This window comes from Acanthaster planci, linkage group LG05, assembly GCF_054643075.1.
Source record: "Acanthaster planci isolate LZ-2023a linkage group LG05, COTS_SCS, whole genome shotgun sequence".
NCBI lineage: Eukaryota > Metazoa > Echinodermata > Asteroidea > Valvatida > Acanthasteridae > Acanthaster > Acanthaster planci.
The window spans coordinates 4,651,424-4,673,907 of NC_141781.1; the positions used below are offsets into that span (position 1 = coordinate 4,651,424).

A 22,484-nucleotide genomic window follows, 5' to 3' on the forward strand; every position below is an offset into this window, starting at 1 on the left:
ACCTCAGGGCGCTACAGTCTGCGCAGTTCAATGGTGGATAATAAACAAAATATTTGAGAAGAGATCGTCGACCGCAGCATTTTCCGGCCTAATATGATCTTGAATGTCGCCAAAAAAAATCGCCTTTTCCCCTGCACCTCACGGGAGTATTTAGTCAAGAACGTCTCATATTTCGTGGACGTTCCTGCCAAAACACGCTCGACATTTTCATCTGCGGTGCTGTGTCCTCTAGAAGGGTCGGTGGCTTGGCATAAATTTCCCACAACTAAAATTAACTTTTTCGATGGGGGAAAGTGCGAAATATGAGCCCGAATATAGAACGGGAGAACTAACAGGAGCAACTTGTTGCATGGCTGTTCGATTTCACATGTAGGAGTTTCCAATTACGTTTTTTTCCTTTTGCGAAACTGTACATCTTTCTATAAAGCGACAACCTTACTGAATCCGCAAATATTAGCAGAGTAGGATTGGCAATCTGAAGGCATGAGTTGCCTCGGGAGGCAGTCACGCACAATAGGTCATTTTGCTACGGTGAAATTTACAACTTGACATTTTTCTCGGGAGGAGTACATCTAACACTCTACTAGGCAGTGTTTGTTTTACCCGACATTGATAATTTGAATCATTTCGATCTTCAATCAGTCAATTCGAGTAATGTTATATTATCTGTTTTGGGAGAGTTTGCCAAAAGGAATGTGGGGGTTGATGTTTTTACGGACGTCAAGGCACTAGGCTCTTGGCAGCGATTGTCTATTTTTCCACTTCTTTTGGGTGAATCCATTTCTAACGCAGCGCTTTCAATTAATGTTACGTGCATTCACATTCTGCAAATTAATGTACAGTACCAATGGCCGGACCGTTATCAAGGAAAACCATACCTGACGTGAAGTTTGAAATGCCATTCCATTTATTTTGTGACTTTGATGCAAATCACGTGGACATCCGTGCTGCTGAAACTTAGGTAAATGCTTTTCTTTATCTACACACAATCCATTGAAAGGATTCGACCTCCTCACGCTCACAAACAAAGGCAGGTACGTACGTGTATTAAACAATTTATAATTGACAAAGTGTGTCTTTTAAAATTTCATTTAATACTATGCGGAAAAAGTTAGACATACTACACTCCACACATCCGTAGCCCTAAAAATATACACAATGTTCTTGATATAGAGTAAGACTTTTCATTTCAAGGGTAGCTGCGACCGATTTGTTTCAATGCAAACCTTCAAAATAGGAGCCTACACCTATTGCGTCTCAGTTAACCTTATTTTAAACTGTTGTTTCATGCACTATTTCAAAGGCTATTTTACTGCCTTTTTGGTTTTTATGCTGAGTATTTCCAGGTTCATGAGCAAAACTGTGAAGTCTTCCCAGGAAGAGAGTCTTAGTGTTGCATTGCTTGTACACAAAACGTCTTGTATTTTTTGTAAATTTTGCTGGACTTGATTTGCTGATTCTTTATTGTTTATGCAGGGGGCGATACGCAAGCACCAGTCCCTTTCTAAGACATGTTTACAGGAAATATGTTCTGGATTCACACTTTGAACAGATACACCTATGCACTGAAATAATCATGTCCTCCCTGAATGACATCACAGTGACAGCGCCCTCAGTTTTCTTGGAAAATGTGGATAATTTGAAGTGTTTAAAAAGTGCACTATTCAATGGATTTAACAAAACGGAATGTAAAGGAATTTTTATACACCGAAGAAGACTACAAATATTGCAGAAAAATTGTGTCTACGAAAAATTCACTGATGTTACACTCACTTTAAACTGTGCTTGCCCCCGAATCGCTAGGTATTTGTGCTTTGGAACCTGTATTACAGTAGAAATGACCATCCCTATGGGAAATTGCAGAGGAGAATGTCCGATCAAGCAAGCTAAAGCCGCTCTTTGACTTGATTGGCTATTGCTAAACTGTGCATGCTGCAATCCTTTCAGGGCCTACCAAAAGGCTCTAACTGGAACGTCAGATGTCATTGACTGGCATGATAACCACTTTCATATCGATGCAACTTGTTTTGATTTGTAAAACAGAATAAATATACAAAATATATATATACACAAAAGCAGAAAAGGAAAAAGAATCACTTCCTGAAACTGATATCGTGAATGCAGTGAACACCTTTTATCACAGTAATCGCTGTCGCCACAAGCAGATAAAAGTACATGTAACACAATCTGGATTTCACTTTGTCTCTGAAATTATATTGATTTATTGACGCCAGTGCGTTAATAATTTTCTTTAATTCTCCTCAGCTTTTATCTTTCCGCCGGATTCATATTTCCCAGGGCTGCGAGAGATGGGTTTTTCTGATGTGTACCTTTGTAAATGCGAGCAATGCTACATTGTATTTCTTCGTGGGGGCTTAAAATCAACATTATGATGTGCATGCATCCTTTTACTTGAAGTTGAGGCAGATGATGAGACAAACCTCCTCCACGAGGGAATCTTAATGGGTTTAAAAGCCCATTACGTGGATGTTTCACTGCTTACGTGGGTTTTTCACTGCATTAATATCAATTCCTGTAAATCTATAAGTGATAGTAAGATGGCCCCTTCCATTAAGTTTTAAAAATATAGTGTCTAGCAATGCAATGCTGATAACAACAAATGAGGGCGGTGCCGACGTTACGCCACTTTAGACCTACGCGTTATTTTTTGGAAGTTATCTATATATTTTTGCATAAAGTCCGCTCATTGAACTGATCGTTATGTACTGAAAGAAAAAAAAAAGGCCGAGGCAAAGACTTGGAGAGCAATTGCTGATCCTGGAGCGCAACTGAAACAATGAAGCTTCTGCTGGAAATGACCTCACTACTCTGCTCATTAATATGGAAATTCGCCAATTAGCATAAAATCCAAAAAGTCCTCGACACCTTTGAAAACGGAAAGAAAAGGAGTAAAAGTTGAAGTTGAACACACTTTGTTTATCCTCTAACATTTGGATTGGTTGTTGAGTAGAAGTCACGCTAAAGCTTGGGGCGAAGTTGGTGAATTTAAGGAGACAGCTCTGAACAAAACTGAGGCTCGTGTCGTCAAACTTCGAATCCTCTTTTAAGGTGGAACTACACTGTATGAACTCTGACATTTGTGAACCGTATTTTAAAAGTATTTTTATACGTCGTGTAATAGTTTTGGCAAATGACAGTTAATGACGTCACAACTAAAGCGCCCTTAATTGTTAAGGCAGTGGCGGCGCGCTACGTGGTGTCATGTGGGTGCAAATGCACCCAATGAAAAGCCCCTTGCACGCACGTTTGCACCCAAAATAATTTGTCACATAGGCCTATAATGACACGGCGATCAACCTTTTCGTTTGATGACTCCGCATCATAACCCAGGAAAATTCTGCCTTGCCCCACACTTGAACCCACAGCCACCAAGGTCTGGTGCCGCCACTGTATTCAGGAAATAATGGTTAATTTCGAATGTGTAAAAAGTGCACTTTTCAATACATTTAAAAAAGGATAGTCAAATGTTTTTCAGTCACTGAAGAAAGGTATAAAGTTGCAGAAAAATCGTGTAGACCTATTAAGAATTCATTGCTGCTACCCCTTTAAGGAGACAGCTCTAAACAAATGAAACACGTGTTGCCGGATTTATTATATTACATGACATATGACATTTTGCAATGGTATGTAATATTTTGTAATATGTTGATATTAACAGTTTGGGCGAAGGACAGTGGAACAAAGTTTTGTATAGACCTCACGCCCTTTTTGCTGACCAAATCTCTTCAAGGGGTTTGTTTGGTTGCATATATGCACGTCATAACTGGTAGTCACTTTCTGCGCATGCTCTTCCTTTTGACTGGTATACACGTATGTAGCTATTCGTGAAAATGGCACACTTCATAAGTGACAGGTTAGGGATAGGTATCAAAAACACAGTATGCAGAAGCGTAAACCTATGCTGTCGCTGTAATTTTCAAACTCACACCCCCTTCGATTCGTAGTCTCAAATTATGTTGACGTTGAGTGATCTTTACAACCAGGCAAGAGCTTCATTTCTGTCGCCAAAGGAAACTAAATATTTATCGTTATGCCTTCTACCCTTACCTTTAATTCAATCAAATCACGGCAGATGATTGATAAGATACAACGAGATACCTCGTATTCGTGAGTGTATTGAAGTTTGATCGGTGATGTGGGCGTTCGGCTCGTCATCGCATTGCAAAATCAAGAGACACTGGGTATCGTTCTCGACCCTCCTGCGCGGAATTGATCGTCGTTTCCAGCGTTTCGACGACATGGCCTGCCCCCGATGTATCGGCTGTGAGGAAATATAATTTTTTATTGTTACAAGCGCAAGCCACTCTACCTTAATCACAAGGAAACCATTTTTAAACATGTTCCCTGAATGTATCGTATTATAAGATACTCTGTGAAAAGAGTTGGTGCCAGACTATTTAGGGTTCAATGCCTCACTTTTTTTTTTAATGTTGCTTAAAACATTTAGATATAATGAATCACGAATTTAAAATCATTCATCAGTATTAATGGCATTAATTTGTAATGAACTAGTTTTATTTCAGTGCTTTCATTCTTATTCTCAGGTGCCAAAATTAAAAAGCCAACCTCGTTCTCAATTCAATATGGCTGTGTTGTGAATAAGGCCAATGAACTCTCAAAGTAAAATGGCTTAACTCGAGATGGTGGAGTTGCTCCTCCCTTCAACGGCAGCTTTGCATCACTTAATTAAGTCTTCAGGCTGGTCCTTCAACGTCCGAAGGAGCATGGGAGTGCCATCGCTCGTGCTGATGGTACCGGTGATTACCAAAATTTCACAGCTCTCTTCAGCTGCGTCCTCGGGGGGAAAGAGTATCCATGTTATCATATTTACGGTACCAAAATTATTGATGAACACTTTGTATTTCTTTCAAGAAGGCTGAATAAACATGTCATCATAAATAGCACGGCCACGATTCTAAATTACATTATAATGTGTTGGCTTTGATTGGCTTCAAGAAGACAGAGCACATTTTTAAAGGATAATTTAGATTAGATTCAAAATCTCATCATGAACACCGTCTAGTCAATGTTCCTTCAAATCTCATTCACCACTATCGACACAACTTTGTAATGCAAGCCTACCAACACTGATTGTATGCAGTCTTTCTACGGCGTCCGGTTTCCATGCTCAATATCTGTTGTGCTTTTCATTAAAACGCAATGTCCGGTGCGTTGTGTACATTAACTGACATCTCGCGTGCTTTGCTCACAAGCGAACATGTACTTTTTCTTGGGTTAGGCCAGGCGTTCCACGCTGTGTACACATGGCAACGCTTCCGTTTCGCTTAAAAAAAAAACAAAACAGGACCCTGGAACAAGGCACACAGGAGAAAGTTTATTAGAGTGTCGGATCCTGGACTTGAGTGATGTACAGGTCACGAGTGAAGACGCACTGGTAGATCTGACTCGCCATCTGTCACCAAGGGCCCAGCCTGGACCTCATTATTGCATATTAGTTGAAGCACAGAGTGCTGTAAGTACAGGCTGTCCCTGAGTTTCCATAGGTTTAGGTCCCAGACTTGATGGGAAACCCAAGAGCGCGTTTTTACATTCCCTGCACTCTCTTTGGGTTCTTTTATAAGAGACACCCGTTTCTGACACCGAAAGCTGCAGATTGACCACTGTACATGACAAGCACGCAATAGTTTCAAAGGAAACCCCCGACTTTGATGCGCTCATTTTAACCAAAACGTTCGCCAGGGAAATGCCAAAGTGTTCTGGAAACTCATGTTCCGAGGAATCACGATATTGCATCGTTTTGATATATTTTCTTAACTTCATCATTCATTCTTGGAGATGAGGATCTTTTCGAACAGTAACTTGATTAGCGCTTCTGATAAATGACTGAGGATGGAACTTCTGTCCGGCGGGGTGTGCGTACCCTCTCCCGTGGACCAAATTTATGGCCTGTGTTCCTGTATTGAAACGAGACTGTATATCTCTTTGTTCTTGCTTGCTAGGAGTGATTTGACCACAGCTTGATCCAATTATGTCCAGTGCAAGTGTCACGTGACAAATCCAATCCATTTCCCCTTTCAACAAGTGGGCAAGCTATCCGCCCCGTAACGTGACGCGGGACTCTCTGCAAACGAGTTGATTAACAGCCTATATCAAATTGGGGATCAGTCGCTGTGAACGAAATGCGGAAATTAGCTTGATGGTGTACGCAAGACAGATTTTTTTCCAAGACTGTGTGAAAAACAAGTGATTGGAATGACCTGGCAAATCCAGGGCGAATTGTCTCGATGACAAGACTTTCAGTAGTTCTGTTGGATGAAGCTTGAAGAATAACAACGCTTCAAGCGTGAACAACAATGTCAATATCATATTCATGCTTAAAAAGGCTTCTTCGTGGTTGATAAATTCACCTTTCAAGGAACCATTTAATATGCCTCAAGTATAGAGTGTGCCTTTTATTTTTTTATGTACCTCGACTGATAAATAATCTGGGCAATCCCCTAAAGTTACATCACAGCAGAATAAATGTAACCTGGAGGAAAGACTATACAGACACGTCAAACGGATACTTCAGAACGTTTTTAGCTTTCTGTCAACCATTCATCGCTGTCTTCCCCCTTATCAAGACACCAGGACGTAATCGATAGTTCTCACCCAGCTCAGCGCCCCCCGGCCCCCCCCCGGAGCGGGCTAGAGCATAAACTCAGGCAACGCCCTGTCGTCGGTCTCTGACGTCATCAACCGCTGTCATACAACATCAGCCGAGCCAGGCCAAAAAGACAAGAAGTTCACGAAGACAGCCAACTCTCTGTCGATGTGGTGCAAGCCAATGCCCACAGGGAGAAGAAATGTGCCTGGAGATTTACACGGCATCCGTGTCAGACTCGTCGCCACATTGATAGGCATTTCGTCGCGTTGGAGGTCATTGCATACTGTGGTTTCACTCATCGCCCAACGCCCGAACAGGGCTCCAGGAAGGGCCGATGGCTTTTGGGTGCAGTCCATTCATTCAAGTGCGAATTTCTGGTCAGCTCATTAGCATTAAAAGTGCCCCCACAGTATCTTTTGAAAAAGGAGATTGTATGGCCCCCAAAGTGGTGAGATTGTGTAATCGTTGCCAGGATCAACTCCCTGGGTCTTTGAGCTTTGATACGAGAGCAGAATGGATAAAAAATACGGTTGAAAAATGGTCCTAAGTGCCCGAGAAAGTTGAGGGTTGCCACCTGAAAAATGGCTGCAATCATACTTCGGAAAAAGCAGTTTTCGGGGTATGATTTTGGTTTGTGGAAATAATTAAAAAATGTAATAAACCCACAAAAAACTGAAAAGAAATTGAAAGATTAGGGACCAGACAATAATTCAATTTGTGTTTCAGAAATTTCAGGGATGTTAGTATGCATGTTATTGGGCCCTGAACAGTTCTGATTTTACACTGTTTACAATGGCGCTTCAATTAGTAGACTTTACCCTTTTGCTCTTTGTGATTGGCTACACTGTGCACGACCTCCGAACGCGAGGTTACCATTTCCTGTTAACGAAGCGTTATTTTAATCTCATGGTTAGCCAATGACAATGCTTAGGCATAGGCAAAAGTGTCAACTTTCATGTTGAAACCATGGTCTTGAAACGATCATGGTATTTTATCTTCTCACGAAGTATCACTGATCACGTGTCTTTGGGCAATACTGGATGAACTTACATGTATATAGTGTAGAGAGGATACTTCCAGCACTGAGGAAGAAAAAGAAAAAAAAATCGAATTGAAAACCGCCACATTGAGCAAGCTCGCGCGCTTGGCAGAAATTTACCTACAATGCTCTGCACGACATTAGCTGTGACCCCGTGTGACGTATTTCCTTCACTATTCGGGCTCTGCAAGACGAGCGAAATACTGTGGTGTGGTGCATGATGGGTGCTGTGCGGGTACAAGACGGAAAGGCATTTCCTAAAAGAGAAGAGTCATTTTTCAGTCCAGGTCTTTGATTTTCGAGTTGGTTAACTGAGGAAAATGTCACAGTCTGTTTTCCTCTCTTAACTTTGCTATTCGTAATTGCATCTGGCACTCTATTTAATTCACTATCGCATGCTTGCTCAATTGAACCCTTTGAATGAACACAGGCTGCCAGCCGTACACAGGCAGGCACAAAATAGGCTATAGGTATGCATTTGTGTGATAACCGTCTGTGCTGATGGAGACCGCGCATAGGTACAGGTCATCTTCCGCGCGCTGAAATTGTAACTCCGTTATTTTTCATGCAACAAATCAACTTTCTTTGACCAATTTTCCTTCAAGCATTTGGAACATTACTAACCTTCGACATTTCGATACATTTCTGTCAAAAAGAAATTGACATAAGAAGGACGATGGAGCAATGCCAAACCATTATTTCCTCCAGTATACCTCGGTCATGTACCCCTTTCAATATCTAGTTTCCAGTCAAGACACAGAAAAGCCAATAAACGTGGCTGAAGTGACAAGTACTATACTTAGGGAAGCCTCCCTTTGCTTTCAGGGACGCTGTTGCTTTCTCGGCTCCGTGTGTGTCGAGTGTTCTTGGCGAAACAAACAAGGAGGCTTAGTTTCTCGCTGGCCCGTCATACGATCCCGCTGACACGGTTTGCCACGTCGGCATCTTGTGTTCACCGTGGAGAAGTGACCATCGCAGGGGTTGTGTTTCCCCGTCACCTGCCCCCCGGAGTCCTGAGACCCGTCTTCTTATGATATGATCCCGGCCGAGCCATGGCACCCTCGTGAGTGTTTCTGGGCAAGAGTGTGTCTACTGCACTTAGGATAACTTTTTTTTTCTCAACTAATATTAGAGTATTTATTTTCGCTGCATGTTTTTGGCTTTGATCTTTGATAAATGTGGCGTCAGTGTCACACGAAGATGACATGGGATGCAAAGTCGCCTTTTGACTCTTTGGATAAAAGAAGTCTCGCAGTGCATGCGCTATTTGCAGTTCGACCAAGAAGCAAAGAGGTGGTTGAACTGACTGGTGCACTTATAAGCAACGAATGTTCTATTTGTGAGATTACTTATCTTTCTCTCAAAGCTTGTGAATAAAAACCTCCACCACGTCGTTCATTATCCTACTGATCGATCCATTACGTCAGAAGACATTTAAAAGTAACGGAGAAGCCTACCGAACACCCCCAAACCATTGGATCATTTGCCTTATAATGACGTGAACCCACAAAGGAGTGGTAACATTATCTTAAAACTATTTTTCTCACAGAAGTAGAATATTCCAGGAAGGATAATTTAGTTGATAGAGCTCCTATGTGAGTTTTCAGAGGTTGAGGATTCATATCCTTCCGTTCACTTGTAGAAATAGTTTATGAATTCCTCAAATAAACAACTTTTAGAAACTTTAAAACTTTAGAAACCAAAGAATTCGTTTTGGAACATTCGAAATTCCATGTTGTGTCATTAGGTATTCGGTGAAGCAAAAGTCAAGTGTTCTTGTGTCATAAAGCATTATTCTGATTATTATCTCTGTTATTGTAAAATAGACTATTGAGTGTAGGCCTACGCCTCTTTCGAGGGAAAATTACTTGTGTATATGAAGATTTATACGGCACTCTCCGGAGATTGAACCTGTCCTTTCGTCCCTTCACCTTGACTCATTACTGCCTTCTTGCATCAGTCCCCGTGTTTCGCACTCCAATCACCTTCACGTTCAGCCGTGCTTGGCTTTCCTTGTCAATTAGAAAAGTCAGCCCTTTGCCGCAATCTGCACTAAAAGCGTAGGTCTTCAATTGAATCACGTTGATCGCCCAGCCAACGTCCAAAAGCAATCAAATTCTCACACGTGGTCAGCATCCAATTCTTCGGATTTCTGGCGAAGAATGCCTTTGAAAGCGCGACACCAGTCAATCACTTTGTTGTTGCTTCACCCCCCCCGTTTCATCCACGCACAAACTCTTAGTGATGTTAAAGAGGAGAGTTCCTTTTCCCGGACCCTGAAGTTATCTAGTCAAGAAATATCTCTGAAAAGTAAGAGAAACTGACGTCTCCTTAGCAGACTCATTTTCAAAGACACATCCGAAATTCTTTTCAGGGTCTTTGAGAGAGCTCCTACTAGGATCAAAACGTCAGGTCCTCTGTAACTTTTCAATTTGTGTACTTCAGGTCGCTCCAGTAAGTGTGCGAAGTTGCAGCATTTTCAGCTTTTCTGCAAGTTGCGCAAGTCCAAAAGACATTTTCCAATGTAGATACATGTAGTGTGATGGTGTGTCAGTGATGTGTGTCTTTCTCTGCAGTTAGTCGCAGAAACGGACATTTCATTGGCATCTAAGTCCTGAAGAAATGCACTGACTTTGTAGTGAATACTTGGCCCTTGAAGTCTTACGTCCTTGGTGTGTAGTGTCGCCAGACAGCACCTGCTTTCACTCGGTAGGCATAAAACTCACTCAACGCTGTTGGTTGAAAGTTAAAGAGAAAAAGACATGCAAAGACAGCCAATAGTGTCACTGCAATACAGTTTCAAAGGGAAGTAGTGATAACCTATTGGATATGGCTTTCAACATGTGGGAAGACGACTGAGCAAATGAACTCCTGACTGAGAATTAATGCCTGCTACTATTGTCTACACTTATGCGGACCAACTCCGCAATTTAACGCACAGAACTGATACAGCGGGTAAGCCTTCGCCTGCAGGGCCAGGGAGACTTTGTTGCTGTTGATGTCTGTCCATCATCGGAGCTTGCGCACGATCAATCGGTCTCAAAGATTTCAATGTCCTGTTGAGATCTTGTGGCCATGAAGTTCAATCTGCGGCTAAGGCTTCGAGCGGTCAAAGAGGGATGTCACATAGTTTCATAATGGTAGGCCCTATGTAATAATCTCTATATACACGCTTCCTTAGGCCATATACTCACCCATGGTTCAGGTCACTATGCAATAACCCGTTTGGGCGACAACTGACTTGACAGAAAAGAACCACTGTCCTCAATACCACGATGTAGATGGTATTAGATAATACGGTTCCCAACAACCTGTCTCGTCACCATGGATAGCAGGTTTTATTTGAACACCAATATCTCAGGAACTGTAAGTCCGATTAAGTTGCAACTTGGTACCCTCGGGATCGGTAGGACGTGTTAAATATAGGTAAGAACTGAGATGACGTCATGATGGTGTCATTTCATTTTAACCTCATCTCACCACATGCCAACTGGCGTTGTAATCACGTAGTTTTGGTAATTTTTGTACATTTCTGAACGTTCACTGCAGTGCTTCGACGTTAACATAAAGACATTGGTCGTTTACACTGTGAGTCTCATGCAACTGGCCAACGAACTACAGATGTGGAATGCAAAGAGCAAAGGTGATTTACAGTTGCTTGATTTCATAATTTACAAAAATGCAGAAAAACCCTGTGGCTTGTTCACCTATAGCCGTAGATAGTTCCAGTTTGACTTTTTTAATGCCCAAGAAATAGTTCCTAGTCTTAATTACAGATATTCAAATAAATTTCACGATGTCATTTCAAATTACCGTACCCATATCCTTGATTTTTGAGAAATGCTGCATTTTCTCTCCAGTCCTCGAAACAAGCATTCTGAAAACGTTCCGGCGTTTATATTTTACCAGTCACAAGTTAGGTTTTAGGCGCTTGCCGAAGATTCCGATCAGCATTTTGGCGGTCTCCCAATATTAAGGCACTTTCCTCGAGGGGCCCTAGCTTTTTGTAGGTACGCCGGCCACGGTGCAACGCGTAATACTAGCGGTAATGAGAAAAACCTGGCAAATGGCGGTCATGCACAACTCAAAGGATATGATTTTGAAGGAATCTCCGAAGGGCGCACGTAGGCGGTAAAAGTCAGACTGTGTTGCGGGAAAAGAAGTGACGGATTCGGCATTTTCAAAATCAAGCAAGACATTTCAGGTCTACGTGATGCCACCCACGAATTACAGGCAACATTGCAGAGCAGTGGCGTAACTAGGGTGCTAAAGCTGAGGGGGCACCTGGGGTGCACAATTTTTTTCAGGGGGCACTGAGTATAATTGTGGCATGTGCCCCCCGTGTCCCGCCCCCTCCCCGTAGTTACGCCACTGTTGCAGAGTTGGGTCGTAACGCAATAGTGGACAAAATCTAAAATGAATGTTGTCCAAATGAAGCGGAACTGATGGTTACGATCGTCGTCTTTGTATCCTATATTCTTTATAGTCTACCCGCAGTCTACGTATCTCATTCCTGTCCACACTGTGTGCATTTTGTTTAATGGTAGCCATATATGCTTAATGATTAGTTGACACTTATTCTGTCGCCGGTTTCAACAGTGGCGAAGATAATTTTTCTCTCTCCGTTTCTCTGTCATGCAGGTATGTTTGCTATGCCTCCACTGTCCTATATTTTCACTGTTTAAAAATACCTGTATATCTAACCTCCTTCTTCTGAGGGGTATAGAATTTTGACTGCGAATTTTGTATATATAGAGCTGCAGAACAAGGTAGTTTGAACAAAAATGTGTTCATCGTATCTGTAAAAAAATTGCAGACATGAGCGCTTGCTTTCGCATTGAATATTTTTTTGCACTGTTTCACCAAGTGACTTTTTACGGTCTCCCTGACATTAACAAACGAGGTTTTTTTTATCAACAGAGACCCTGTGTTTGGGCACTGGGAGAATGCTCCGATAAGTGATTAAGTTTTGCATCTGTATTCTACTTTATTCCGTAATTCAACTTGCTGACCGCCAGAACATAATGATCAGGCCTATTTAGGCCTATCTTTTTGGTTTTTGTGCTTTGTCTTTTCGTTTGTTTTGCTTATTGATTGGAAATAAATTACCTCCGCGCATATTTGATCTTTTGGCGGGAAATAACGGAACAAAAGGGCACACGCGTTGTAAATTGATCTTATTACTGTAATCTTCACTGTGTTTGGATTTCGCTGGCAAATCGGCCCTTTACCTATTTACATTCCTGGCCACTTTGTGCAATCAGAGGTCGATTGGAAGTGAAGGTAAACGCCATTTTCAATCTCACGACTACCCCCAAAGCAAAGTATTTCAGGAAGAATCAATCTTGGCGGTCATCTCAACGCAAACAGATTGAGGCGATAAAGTAAAAAAAAAAGAAAAGAAAAGAAGAAAATCGTTCTCAATTTGGCGGGAAAAATAAACCTAAGCAACCAATGTGGCACTTTCTCTGGATTGTAATCGCCGTATCTTTGACCTGTTTATGGTGTTTGCTTGTATTACAGTTCCAGGGTTGAGGGACTTGTCCAAGCATTCCTGTCAGTTACTATAAGAATGCAAACTGTGTAAGAACAATTTTTGTTAACTGGAAAGAATGTGGTCTTGCAAGCAGTGCCCCCGGCTAGAGACTGATTTTTATGCTATCCCTAGTTATCTCTGAGAAGACAGTGTATAAGGGATAAAGACGATGAAAGGCAGCGATGTCACAGTGAGGCCAGTCGAATCAAATGAAATTTGCAGGATATATTTGTATCTTTGACAATTCAACAATTGAATCAGGATCTTTATGTCCAGGAAGAGGTCTCCAGCAAATCGAGTTTGCTTATTCCCAGCTGCATGATATTAGATTCTGCACTTGCAGATGTGAAATCAAAACTAAAATGAGTGTGTATATATAGGTTGATAAATTGTATGACATTGATATTCCTGCTGCGATTTCTGCATGTAATGGTAGACCGGGTTTTTCTAGTGGAATCCAAGCTGAATCAAGCACGCATTCAGCCCTTAAAGCACGTTTTAGGAATGTAGTGAACGTGCCAATTCCAGCTGTCCCCCTGAAACGCTTATGGGCGAGTTCGATTGGTTGCGGATACACAAGACCTCTCCCCGCGGACGACACATTTTTTGTGGGAAACTCAAAGTCATAGGTTACGTGCGCGGAACGTTGATTTAAAATGTTACTACGTGCAAGCGGACATCTTCTCGTCTATGGTGAGAAGAACTAGCGCGAATCTGATTACTTGTACCAAAAGAATAGATTATAGTTCAATAGCAGATTAATATTATTTCCGTTATGACCCTCACATTTCTTAATTTAAAAATAAATATACGTGTTTTGGGGTGTATTAAACCCCTCGAAGAATACATTTTCACATTGAACTGGGAAGTTTTTTATCAGTTGCGTTCCTTATGAGTTGTCTAATGAGACACCAACAGCACTCGAAAAAAATTGGTTCACAATAATCACATGAAATAATGAGAAGGTAGGCGGGAGCTAGTGTGGGCACGCTCACCACTCTCCTCAACTCCAACACTTTTGTTGAGAATTTAAATTGTTTAAACTATACTGGTCAACATGCACCGGCTACTCTGATTACAATGTCATAATGACTCTCCCAAATCATCTATCTCCTTACGACAGTCAGCCATTGGCAAATTCAAGCGACGATTGTTTTGTCGGCCAGCGGTGTAACCTGCGCACAAAAATACATCCTGGGTACCAGGCACAAGTTGTCCTGTTCTGGTTATTTAAAGTCGATACTCCGACTCACGCAAGTCGCCAATGACGAGTCTGTTGAGGACTCAGTGACTTTACAACAAAGTCTGCATTATTGCGAAATACGGGTTCTCTCTGTACGAACTGACTTGGCTCTAATTTAGCGATGAGTAACACATTTTCTTATCAAGTGCTTCAAATACAATGTAGTTCTATGCTCACCAATGCTTTCGTCACAGATACGGATGGACATGCGAAATGTGTGGTGATCAACGATCGAACTCAGTTTAGATGAAATCCGGCAGTAACAACTAACTAGGGTCAAAAGGCCTTGCTATTTATTCAATTTGCAAAGTGAGTTCAAACTTTCGAGGCACTGGACAACAAAGTTTTGGGGCTTTCTTCACTGATCTTGATCACCTGACTTAAGCCACTGAATTTGCCACAACAAGCAAAATTTTGTCTGAATTATGGACAACAGCGTTATCTTTCTTTTGCATCGTTCAACAAAGACTCCATGTTGGGATTCTTCTCCTCGTAATGGGCTTGACGGGTCACGTACTTGGGCCAGGCAAAAGTCAGAGGGTGTTAACATCAAAGGCAGTCGAGTTTGCACACAGGTAAGCGCATGTATAGTAAATGAACGAAGAATATTTTTTCTTATATATGGTAGGCTTTTGAGACACTTGGTGGCAGCAAACATACCGCTTTTTTCCAAGTGTTAATGTCACGTCTAACCTTTTCGGCTTTTTCGGACAATCTCAGGGCTGGAGAGGGTGAATTCCTTCCCCCTTCTCAAGATAACAGGCGTCCTATGCCCGTCTTTTTGAAGCTTTACATGCATGCTTACAGTCATTATGACGTTTCAGTTCAATCCTACTCGAGGGTTTTTTGTTAATGAGGTCATTTGTAGTTACATATTTGCGCCAGCGCTTGCATTGAGCAAGCAAATGGAACCACGTTTGGTGACAGGCATTGGAAAGATGGACATCTCGTGATAACGGTAGGTCCAATTTTCATAACTTAGTTGTCAAAATGATTGTTAAGTCTTAGTACAAGAAAGTCACAAGGTTCGGCCCTGGGGTAATACATTGCGACAAAATCGGAAACACGTCGAGGAGGGCGGATTCCCTCCTGGCTTTTTTTTTTTTTTTTTAGATTGAAGCTAATGGGCGCCTGTCCAAATTAGTTCACCCAAGAGAGCATGACCGGTACAGTGCTTGCCACTTGCCAAGTTCCACTAACTCTATTATATATTGGAGATCGATGCCAATAGTTCTCACATGTACATGTACAGATGGGTGAAACCGAAACGCAGCACCTTTTCTCACGGGATTGGAATTTGAAATGATTTGACCCGCCTTGGACGTGATATTAAAAGGACATCGGCGCAGCCGCCGTTCTGAGACCCTGGTGAAACGTTTGACAGCTGCGGTGCTTGGACCAACCACGTACCAGTTATGACTCGATAAGGCTGATGTACAATTAGCCTGGGGCATGACAGACTGCTACCATTACGAGTCACGTCCTTTCGGAGGGGAAGTTTATGCTTTCAAGACTGGGGATCGGAGTAAGTAAACTGATCTGGAGGAGAAAAAAACGCACCATGACAGAACCTGAGTGTTCACGTGAGGGTGCACATTCATATAAAACCTTTTAAATTAAGAGCAATTTTTTCACGTGGATGCTTTGCACGTATCAAACGATGCAGGAGACATATTTAAATTGACCTGCTGAATTCCACGGTACAACCCATACAGTGTATCACAGTGGTGCTTGGGGAATTCGTGTATTTTGTTAGGAATGTATCCCATCGACAAACGCGCAGCTGTCTTTCCTTTCCGTCATGTGGGTATCTCTCATAGGGCAAATAAGTGTCATAATCATTCATGACCATCTGCGCCTTGTAAATTTGTCTAACCTCCCGCGCAAATTTCCAGCAAACTTTAAATGCTGGAGACTATTACACTCCAAAATTATGCAGAACACTCAAGGTGTATTCATACTAGATTCATACTTGATAGACTTCAGCAACGAATTCAACAGCGTTGAAATGTCTTCGATTCTTGCGAATTCCCAGCGCGAGTGCTGCAGTGGATGACTTCACCTGTCCCTCTTCACTTGAAGTGGAATAGTAATTGAAAATCAGCCTTGATTTGGTTCGTTAATTAAGTGTTCTAGAGTGGCCTGTCATTCACTCCGCAACGTAAGGCATGCTACAACCATATCTGTAACCATAAGCGTTGTGAGGGGTTGGGCGTGCACTTGTCCACTTGAAACTTGAAAAGATAAAGGGGGGGGCAGGAAAAAGGGAAAACAAAAAAAGAAAGGAAAAGGATTGTAAAAATGATTACCAGTTTGACTAAAGATACCTGCCTGTGGGATGAGACCATTTAACAGAGGATGATTTGTTACTTTGCTGCCAATGTAAGAAGTGCTGCGCCATCCCCGAAAAAAATCCCGGCAATGCCTATGTCAGTAACTGCACAGGGCAAATATTTGCTCCTCTCTTTGAAAACTCAATCAAGAAAGCATTCCGTATATAAGAAATATTGTTTCGTCAAACGCAGTCCGTGTTATATTCTAGAGTTTTTAATTTTATGCATATATTTGAATAAGCGGACGCCTAGTAGGCCTAGTGTATATTTTATGAAATTATATGTCTTTGATCTATTACGCACGTTTGCTTGCTGAATCATTAATTAATGGACGCGTATGATGCCAACATAGGCTAGGCGATTTGATTTTTCAGCTTGTCTTGTTCAAAAGCATGGGCATTACGTCTTTAAAGAGAGGACCGTTCTTTGTGCATGATACGGTCAGTCCCTGGCTGTTTGATATTTTGTTGCATGACAAAACAGGAATAAAATATGTGAGATTACATCTGGAGTTCGCTATGAAATATTAGGCCTATTCCTCGCGCGACTGAACGGAGCTGTCTATAGTCAACATGCATGTCAATGCATCGATTTAGCAGCTTCGTTACATAACTAAGCGTTGGTTATCCATCCCTCAGAAGTGGTTCAACATTTCTAGCATTGCATATGGAGGAAAGCATAACTGTAGAAACGTGGTTGCCATAGCAACAGGGGAAGTGCAGTAGGCGCCATATTGATTAGATCTCCTTTCTGTATATTGCCAAGAAGGCTCCAGACTATATCTGAAACGTTCAGACGTATAATGTGTTTTGCTATGCTGAACTCGTCTGAACCTCGATGCGTCAGAAAGTCTTCATTTTCAGCGTGTGGTGGTTTGCGTCTGAGATGTCCGATCAAAGGACTTTCACCCCGAACCTTCTCGCTATGACATAAGGCTCACCAAGCATTCTCCCCTTGTTGGTCCGATAAGGATTTCTGATCAGCAAGCCTTTACCCTTGTTTCTGTGACCTCAGACTGCGAGCGGTGTGAAGGGATTCCAATAAAAGCTACGTATAAATAAAATTAACATCACTTCGCTGCGTCCGAAGGCCGATGTACAACAGCTTGTTAAAATGCCCCCACCAAGTTGTCCGTCAGTCTCTAGACAAATCCCATCAAACTCGCCCATCCGATGCACGAACACGTATGTTTCCTTTTTTAAACTGTGCCACTCTCTCTCCGAACTGTTTTTTCAAGCGTGTATAGATCGAAGCAAAGTGTGAATAGTCAAGCAGGTGTGATGTTTTGGTGCATTGGTGGAGGTAATGCAATTTTGGACATCACGCACTCACAATACAATGCTTCCGCTTCTTTGATCTCTAAGTGAAAACGCTATCTTCAGGTGCTTCATTCAAACAGAAGCCGTACATCAACACTAAGCGCGCAATTCACGGTTTACTTCAAATGGAATGAACACAAAGAAAAACTGTGGATTTGCATTTTTTTCAGCAGCCAGTGGCCTCGGGATTAGTACAGCGTATGTGAATTGCAAGTCTGGTTGTGAGTGACACCACGCTTCCTCATCAACCGAGAACTGTCACGAGGGCCAACATTAGCAGTTGACCTTGTTTTTCTCTTGGTTCCGAGTCCGTTGCTAGCTGTTATCACCATGGCGGGACGATTCCCGCTTTCCTGATGCCCCAATGGGTCAGACCTGGCGCGCCCGCGCGATTTCCTTTCGCGTTCATCATAACCAGGCACCTGTGGTAACCATCCATCAGTGCCTGTAGGCTATCACATGATGACATCAATAAATTGACACGATCTGTTACACCACGGTAGAAATAAAACGACACATGCATCGCAAGATTGCACACAGTAAAGCACTCCAAGTAAAGTTAACTGGCAGCTGGCTAGGAGACGACGACTTTTCTCTCATACAAGCGGTGACTATTCGGGGCGACGCGTCACCGCCTCGTCGGTGATTTTGGTGCGCATGACGTCACAGCAGCCAGTATTCCTGGTGCTACGGGTAGTAAATTGTCTGTCGTATTCGATTCACCGCGCGGGCCTGGCCGGAGGCGCTTGATGAAGTTTCACCTTGCTCCATCTCTTTCGCCTCGACACTGGATCATTTTTTGAATATTTCACATTGCACACAGTAATTTTGATTTCTGTGATCGTGCAGGATTGCGTCTGTCTTTCAGACTTTTTTTGTCATGCTTTATGCCCGACAGTAAGGCGAGCATTCAAAGAGAGCATGATATTTTGGCTTCAGATCATTCGCTGCAATTCAGCTTAAGATTCACCTGAGACCAACATATCGTCAGATCGTAAACGTAAGTTCTGTTTGGATTTTTGTAGATATATCCTCATCATATTAACGCATCTTTGGTCATCATGGTAAGGGACGAGTACATTTCCAGTTTATTTCATCGTACAAAGTTTGTTTCCAATAGATTTTAGGTCTTCTTGCGTTCTGTGCAACCGTCGTAAAACAATGCTTTTAATACGAGTATTTGGGATGGACTTTTCGTGTATATTATCATCTGACTTCGTTGACGTTACTGTTAAATGCGTGCAAGGTGCCTCCTTTCTCATGGGCTCCAACATTATCAAAAGAGCAGAAGGATGCCAGTTACATTGAAGGCAAATTAAGGTTGTCAGTAACGTGCTGTAGGAAGATATATTTTTTTGTTCGTGCTCTAGTTGGCACTGCCTCATGAGGAAGATTTCTTTGGTTAGTTTTTTTGGTCCCCAGACTATTGACCTACACGTATTCTGAAGTATCCAAGAACAGATATAATAAAATAATTTTGAAATGAAAAATGTTCTCGGGGCTTTAAAGCAATCGTAGACGTTTCTAACGACGTGTTGTGAGCCTTGACTCTTAGAATTATGAAGGTGCGATATTCATTGTCTCAACCACAGACTCTGACCAATAGTTTGTCTCAAGTTGATAACAAGCACCACAACATCCAGCACTCTTGTAACGAGTCACTTGAAGGTTTGCAACTCGAGTCGAGTTGAGTCAGTGTACCGTAGTGACTCCAGTCGTGTCATTTGGCGAAAAAGTCGAGTCGATGGTCAAGTATTTTAGCTCAAGTCAATTCCAGTCACCAATATTTGCACATTATACGATAAATAAAAACAAGACAGGAAGTCATTTTTTGGCATTTTTAAATTTACCTCTGGGTGTCTACATGTGGTCACACAATAGTCTTGATGATAATATGGCATGTATGAACATTACAAACGGGCCTTTTAAGTCATTGAAAGTATTTTTTGAAAATAAGTGTGCCTTTATTTTTTTGTAAAGAGGTGCGCTTTCATATTTTTATTTTATTTCAGTCTAGTCTTATTCATCTTTATTCGAGTCGGGTCGAGTCATTTGCTTGCAGTGACTCGAGTCATTATTTACTCGTCGGAAGTCGAGTCGGGTCCCCAAAACGTGACTCGAGTCGGCTCAAGTCGAGTCGTTGACTCGAGTCATTGCAACTCCGACATCCTGCTCCTGTATCAACTAGTTCCAGTCTCTCCAAGCATGAGCATCTGCTTTTTGACCTGGCATTGCAGATTAAATAATTACCCACTGTGTTTTCCACTTGATTAATCTCCTCGAACCCATCATCTGCAGCGAGTTTGGCATCATTATTCACCTCACTGCCTGAGTTTATGAATTTGCGTTTTCACTGACATGCATAATTGACGTAGAGTAAACACCAGAGCGCCTACGTGTCGGCTGTGTTGTGACATAAGTGAGATGGTCCATCAGCTGCGACGTGGTGGACCAACGCACTGGATATCATCTTTTGGAGATGGGGTTTATTTTCCATATGTCACAACCATGGAAGTAGTCACAGTTAAAGCTAAGTTCACTGGTAATGAAGCAACTTAAATACAGATGAAAGGTGACAGATGAAAGGAACCTAAAGGAAGCTTAGGCTTATACAAAGCCTGGTTCCGTTTATGAAGTGTAAATATGTAAACTTAAGACAATTTATTTGAAAATAATTGTGATTAATTTTAAACACTTTTCAATAATAAATAGAGTTAAATATATTCCTTAGCATTTGAAATGCATAGATCCATAGATCCTCTTGGCGGCGCACTAGTGTGAATCGCCGGTATTCTTTATTGAGAAAAAGCTCTGGTTGCTGTTTTTGTTAAATTTTTCCGACACTATGGGTCAATCGGTAAACAACCCCATGTGCTAATTTCTTTAGAATCAGAGGCAGCGTCCTAATCAAACGAGCGCAGAAGGTCCGAATTATTGTAACTTGACAGTAGAAGTCTTAGATATAAAGTCTAAGTGAAAAACGCCGACAAGCTTCCGATTTTAGAATAAAGATATCCTAATCCTTATTCCAAACCATTTTGATCTGTACTAATTTTCACCCATGCCACACGCATGTACAAAACGCTCTCATTGGATGGTCGAATCATATGAAGTAAGTGCTCTTCCAATCGAAATGAGTTTTCTCTCATAATCGTTTGCAGGAAGAACTCCATTAAATGGATTCTGTTTCTGTAGTGTACGGAATCTACCGGCTTTGAGGAATTATAAACGTGTACATGGACTGCTCCAGATTTACCAATCCAAGTTGAATTAATGCACTTACAAAAAGCAGTGGAGTTGTTAATCACGAAATTGGCAAAAAACATGACAACTTTGTTTGCTGTCAGGAAAAATACTAACACCGATGTCTGACATTAATCTTTCGAATGTGAAGCGGAAAGAAATGGATCTTGGTACACGTACTCTAGAAGCACCCAGGTTTTGATAAATTTCTCGTTCGTTTTTTGTTTCCATTACAATTAATACTTCGTGAAGAACGAAAGAATAAGGGTCTAGACAAACTTGGTTATCACCCCTCTTAGTTTACTATCTAAGACCGCAATACACACTACATCCTCACTGTCGCATTTTATACTGGCCTCTATCCTGAGGAGCTGACAATTCAATCACAGACCCTCGAAGGCATGAAAAACCCCTTTTTAGGGATTTCGACTCTATATTCTTAGGCGTAAGAACGTCATTACAGCTTCGAACAGGGTGAGAAATGCGCTCTTATTAAATTTTGGCTCTTTGACCGTACCGACTATTGTAGATGTAAGCCATGGATAGGACGAGACGCCTCTGTAGGTTTCGAACAGTCGCATAGCAACAGTCATTGATGTATCTTCTGATGAGGTGTTGTGCCTCCAAGGTGCCCATTCTTTTTTTCTGCCGGCAGAGATTAAAATGTTGATGGTTAGATACCCATGCCAAAGCCAAGTCCATTATTTCCTCCAGAGAGATCGATAGAGACAGATATAACAGACAACTTAGTATTGACTCCTGCCAACTCCAAGTTTTGTCGTGTGGAAGGAAATGACCACTCCGATTTTCACTGGCAGTATAAAGCAGCCGTTGCTGACGCCCGTCCAATTGCTGTAGCTTTAATTAGGTTTGAATTCCCCCGACTGACTGGTCCATTGCCGTCATATTTAACTTTCTTGCAATGTCCGATCTCTCTCGAGTTTTACAAGGAATACCGGACTCATGTTTCGCCCAGTTCTGTGGATCACTCCCGCAAAATTAGTCGGTATGGGCGTCCTGTATACGTATAAATCAATTCCTCTTAAGTTCCTATTAAACAATCCTTAGGTTGCTAATTTAATACGGGCGTTTCTCAATAGTGCGCCACCAAGAGTTTGCAACGCGTTGGCCAATCACAATGCG

At 41.9% G+C, this 22,484-nt stretch overlaps 2 protein-coding genes across 3 annotated transcripts in view; both read left to right on the forward strand.

Annotated features, from left to right (window-relative positions):
• The window catches only part of LOC110986820 (sodium-dependent phosphate transport protein 2B-like), a 369,275-nt gene that overhangs the window by 42,795 nt on the left and 303,996 nt on the right, over positions 1–22,484 (forward strand). The gene's annotated exons all lie outside the window — the stretch shown is intronic.
• The window catches only part of LOC110986817 (gonadotropin-releasing hormone II receptor-like), a 63,220-nt gene that overhangs the window by 3,636 nt on the left and 37,100 nt on the right, over positions 1–22,484 (forward strand). The window contains exon 1 of one of the 2 annotated variants that reach the window (XM_022249037.2): positions 18,788–19,098. The exons of the other annotated variant lie outside the window; for it this stretch is intronic. The gene's annotated coding sequence lies outside the window, so the exon portion shown is untranslated. Of the gene's footprint in view, positions 1–18,787; positions 19,099–22,484 lie in introns of those variants that run through there. 2 annotated transcript variants of the gene reach the window in all.